Source organism: Salvelinus sp. IW2-2015, unplaced genomic scaffold, assembly GCF_002910315.2.
Source record: "Salvelinus sp. IW2-2015 unplaced genomic scaffold, ASM291031v2 Un_scaffold10334, whole genome shotgun sequence".
Taxonomy (NCBI): domain Eukaryota; kingdom Metazoa; phylum Chordata; class Actinopteri; order Salmoniformes; family Salmonidae; genus Salvelinus; species Salvelinus sp. IW2-2015.
The window spans coordinates 1-5,489 of NW_019951592.1; the positions used below are offsets into that span (position 1 = coordinate 1).

Consider the following 5,489-nt stretch of genomic DNA (forward strand, 5'->3'; position numbering starts at 1 on the left):
AACCAAATTACTGATCCACTGTGGTTAGATTTGGCTTTCTTCTCTACCGATCCACTGTGGTTATTTGGCTGTTCTCTCTACTGATCCACTGTGGTTAGTTTGGCTGTTCTCTCTACCGATCCACTGTGGTTAGTTTGGCTGTTCCTCTTACCTGATCCACTGTGGTTAGTTTGGCTGTTGTCTCTACGATCCAGTGGTTAGTTTGGCTGTTCTCTCTACTGATCCACTGTGGTTAGTTTGGCTGTTCTCTCTACCGATCCACTGTGGTTAGTTTGGCTGTTCTCTCTTACCTGATCCACTGTGGTTAGTTTGGCTGTCTCTCTACGATCCCACTGTGGTTAGTTTGCGCTGTTCTCTTCTACCGATCCACTGTGTTAGTTGGCTGTTTCTCTCTACCAATCCACTGTGGTTTAGTTTGGCTGTTCTCTCTACGATCCACTGTTGGTTAGTTTGGACTGTTCTACTCTACGACTCCACTGTGGTTAGTTTGCTGTCCTTACTTTACATAACTTATGATTTAAGCGCCTCTTAGGCGCTTAACAATGAGTGATCCTGTGGTTAGTTTGGCTGTTCTCTCTACCGATCACTGTGGTTAGTTTGGCTGTTCTCGTCTACCGATCCACTGTGTAGTTGCGTTTCTCTATTCCACTGTGCTTATTGTCTCTCTCGATCTTGGTATTTTGTCCTACGCCACGGGTTTGGCTGGTTTCTCCACTGGTTTTGGCTGTTCTCTCTACCGATCGATCCACTGTGGTTAGTTTGGCTGTTCTCTCTACTGATCCACTGTGGTTAGTTTGGATGTTCTCTACTGATCCAGTGGTTAGTTTGGATGTTCTCTACTGATCCAGTGGTTAGTTTGGATGTTCTCTACTGATCCAGTGGTTAGTTTGGCTGTTCTCTACTGATACTATGACCAGTCAAAGGCGGATGATGCTGCAAGTTCCACAACTGTTCTACCAAAGTTCCATTTTTATTTAACCTTTATTTACCTAGGCAAGTCATTTAAGAACAAATTATTATTTACAATGACGCCCTAACCCCGGCCAAACCCGGACGACGCTGGGCCAATTGTGCGCCGCCCTATGGGACTCCCAATCACGGCCGGATGTGATACAGCCTGAATTCGAACCAGGTACTGCAGTGACGCCTCTTGCACTGAGATGCAGTGTCTTAGACCGCTGCGCCACTCGGGAGCCCAATGACGTTCCGTTGGGAGTTCCACAGCCGTTCTAATGATGTTCTGTCAGTTCCATAGCTGTTCCGTTGCTAATTCATTGAAGTTCTGTGAATGTTCTATATTAGTTCCATTGAATTTCTGTAGAAGTTCCGTAGCTAATCCTTTGATTGTTACCTCAGCGGTTCCATAGAGGTTCTAGAACAGCGTATAATATCAACTGTTCCAACAGCACAGAGTGTCTCATAGTTCAGGTTGGGGTACAATATACGGGGGTATAAATCTGAGTAAAGATTGTGCCTCGTGTACAGGGAAGGGCTGTGAAGAGGAGGTTCATCATTGCAGGTCCAAAATTAGGAGTCCACTTTCTCCAGTTCTATGGTACCGTTACACCCTTTCTGAGCTGGGTCTCCCATGATGACCCACAGACCGATGACAGTCAACGTGGCCACCCCGGGGGGAGGGGGGTCAAAAGGTCACAGCTCCTCCAACAGATCAGGGGTCAAAGGTTGATATCAGAGAAGGGGCTTTAGGGTGTAAACAGGTGTTTTCTGGGTATATAGAGGGGCTAGATAGAGGAGCTAGATAGTGTTCAGTAAACACTAAATGGTGGTGTAGTTTTAGGGGTATGGGCCTGGTTAGGGGAGGAAAGGGGAGGCCATTTTGGAGAGGTGACTGGGCCGAGTGAAGAGAGGCACCATGGGAGGATGTGGGTGGGGCCGCGGAGAGCTAGTCCGGTCTGAAGATGGGGATCTTGGGTAGGAACTCTATCAGGATTACCTGAGGGGGGAAGAGAGAGAGAGGTTATTCAAAGTGTGTGTGTGTGTGTTACTCAAGTACTCCATCGTGTGTGTGTGTGTGTGTGTGTTCTCACATATTCCATCATGTTGTTGGTTTCACACTTCCTCTTGCTCAGTCTCCAATGCAAACACAGCTGAGAGAGGGAAGGAAAGGGAGTGAGAGAGGAGGGAGGAGGGGAGAGAGAGGAGAGAGGAGGGGAGAGAGAGAGAGGGAGAGAGAGAGAGAGGGGAGGGAGAGAGAAATCAGTCAAACTTAACTACCTCTCCTGGTCCTCCTCCCACCCCTACACACCTTGTGGTACAGTCTGCTGTTCTCCCTGGTCCTCCTCCCACCCCTACACACCTTGTGGTACAGTCTGCTGTTCTCCAATCCAACAGCTTCTCCATGGATCTCTGTGTCTGAGGAGGAGAGAGAGACAGGTAACCTTGAGTATGGTACGCAGAGGGATGGTCTGCGTGTATATCTCGGCGTGTGAGTGTGTGTGTCTCTCACCCTCTTGCTCAGACAGATGACGGGCCAGAGACTGAAGCCCAGTGTACAGCAGCAACAGAGACAGCACACAGCAGCCAACGCACATTCACTGGCAACGTCTTCTTCAGACAGCCGTTAACACGGTTTATACTGGCCTTGAACTCCTCTGGCGCCACCTAGGAACACAGAGGACAGACGGGGGAAATACTCAAATCAGGTCATATTCATGAAACAAGTAGGAGAGTGAGCTTGCCCGAGGATGGCATCAACACCACACGATTCTGCTGGAGACCTGCACACTTTCAACGTCTCCAGGAAATATAGTTAGCTGTCCTGGGGAGTCATATTACTTACTAAAAACATGATATTACAATGAATTCAGGTGAATCTTTATATTTTAAAGTGGCAAATACTATACTACAAAGTTACAATACTGTCAAAGTCCCGTTTGCAAGGTATTCTCTCAGAGTCTGTACCTAGCTGGAAACGCAGGGTTGCCAGGTATGATAGTTTTTCCCAACAAATGGCAACTCAACGCTATCCCAACACAAAAAATTATACAATCATGATTGATGCACACCTGGCAACCGCCCTGACCACCTGTATCGTTAAAACTCTTGAGGGACACACGTCGAAAATGGCGGATTTACAGAAAATGTATGTACTTTCGTTGACTCACCTTCCCTGTAAGTGCCGATGGAACTCTGACTCAAACTTGTTACTGAGTCCAAACCTTCGGGGACGACATGGTAAGTAAAATGCATTATTTGATGCACACAACACTAGATAGCCTCATATCCCTTGAGTGACGTTCTATTTAACTGTTTGACTAGACCACATATGGAAAGTATATTTAGTTAACCAGGTAGTTACGGTGTGTATAGTGATTTTATGGTCCGAACTACATAAACTAGGTAATGTTAGCTAGTTAATAGCTACGGTGACATGCTAAAGGGCTAGCTTCTTGGCCCTGTTATCGTAATTACACCGACCTGATTACGTTAGCTAGCTTTCCGCTAACAAGCTAGTTAACGCCGTAGTGTAACTTTCGTTATCTAGTTAGCGTAATTTTATGAAACTAGCACCTACGGGTGCACGGGTCTTTCCCAACCCCCCCCTGGCCCTGCCGGTTTCTTACACAGTGACGTGGCCAGATCCTCGGACGACCACCGGGTCTGGAGCGTACTTTAGCAGCTGTTCCTCCGCGGCCCTCTCCTCGTCCTCCTCTTCTTCTTCCTCCTCGTAGATCTCGTCGAAGTCCTCCATCATCGCACGACTCGGGCTCGCGCTTCCCCGGTGAGGCGCCGGGAGAGACACGGTGCCGTCGTTTGGGGAGTGGATCCTTCCCTGGTTGAAAACAATTAAAAACGTCAGACAACAACCAAACAACAAAAAAAACTCCGGCAACGACGAAGGCTCGCTAGCTAGCTCTGGTTGTGGTCTCCAAAACAGAATATCAACATCCGCCGCAGTGCCCTGACGAAACCGGAAGGGGAGAGACGTGTTCGTCATCGATTCTGGAATTCCACAGAAATATTCTGTATTCAAAATGGCATTCTATTCTACTATAAATATCTCAACATATTTTACCGACAGTAGCTAGCTATCGTATGTTCTTGGTTAAAGTATGTAGCTATTTGTAATTTATTTATGGTTGCAGTAAAGAACAGACATGTGTTCAGTTGAGATTATTAGGCCTACTTGTACCATGATGATCACACATGAGCTAAAGCTCTTCCTTCTGTCCATAGCACTAAAGCTGTATCAATGAAACAACCGTATATAGGAAAGCACATTGTTTCCATTAGTTGTAGCTACTGAGCTGTGTGGCTTTTATGCTTCCTGAGTGGCGCAGCGGTCAAAGGCATGCAGTGCTATGGCGTACTACATACCCCTGGTTCGTTCCCAGGCTGTTTCACAACCAGCCGTGATCGGGAGTCCCATAGGGCGAAGCACAATTGGCCCAGCATCGTCCGGGATAGGAGAGGGTTTGGCCAGGGGGGTAGGCCTTAATTGTAAATAATAATTTGTTCTTAATTAACTGACTTGCCTAGTTTAAAATAAAAATAAAATGCATATTCTTAATACCATTTGAAAGGAAACACTTTGAAGTTTGTGGAAGTGTGAAATTAATCTAGGAGAATATAACACATTAGATCTGGTAAAAGATAATACTGTAATGAAACAGCAGGGAGCAGGTCTCGAACCCTCGACCTTCTAGCCCGAGGTCCGGTGCGCTATCGACTGTGCCGCAAAAYTATGCTCGTGCGGCAGAGCCGATTTCCGCGCTTATAAACCCAGGTTCATTACAATACAAAACAAACAAAACAAGCGTTTCTATTTTTTTCATCATCTTTGAAATCCAAGAGAAAGACCATACAGTCACAGTTTAGTTGTAATTTAGATTTTGGCCACCAGATGGCAGCAGTGTGTGTGCAAAGTTTCAGACTGATCCAGTGAAGCGTTTCATTTACTACACAATATTTTGTATCAGGTCTGCCAGTAGTTTGCTCAAAAGTGCCAAATTGGCCAATTGATACATTTTCAAGTACATAACTATAGAGAACATACCAAAATGCTATGGTAATAAATAAAAAATCAAGTTTACACACCCCCAGGAATGTCATAAATGATGGATAATTAGCTTCTCTACAGAAAAAACACTAACCTTCACACATCTAGATGGCCGAGCGGGGTGATTGTGTGGCCAGAGACAGCAGGGGTTCAAACTGTAGAACCCAGTTCCTACATTTMAATATAAAAATGTATTTTATCAAACAAAACCATTTTATCTCTGGGACCCTCAGGATGACAAATCAGAGCCAGATTACTGAATGTAAGTACATTATTTACCTTCAGAGGTGAATGTATCAAACCAGTTGCCGTGATACGTGTTTTGTTGTTGTTCTCCTCAAACAATAGCATGGTATTTTTTCACTGTAATAGCTACTGTAAATTGGACACTGCAGGTGGATTAACTCGATTTTAAGCTTTCTGCCTATATAAGACATGTCAATATCCTGGAAAGTTGGCTGTTGCTTAT

The 5,489-nt window shown here is 45.5% G+C and overlaps 1 pseudogene; it reads right to left on the reverse strand.

Annotated features, from left to right (window-relative positions):
• Window positions 1–951: 951 nt before the first annotated feature.
• LOC112079929 (cysteine-rich hydrophobic domain-containing protein 2-like) lies at window positions 952–3,947 on the reverse strand (annotated as a pseudogene).
• Window positions 3,948–5,489: the final 1,542 nt, after the last annotated feature.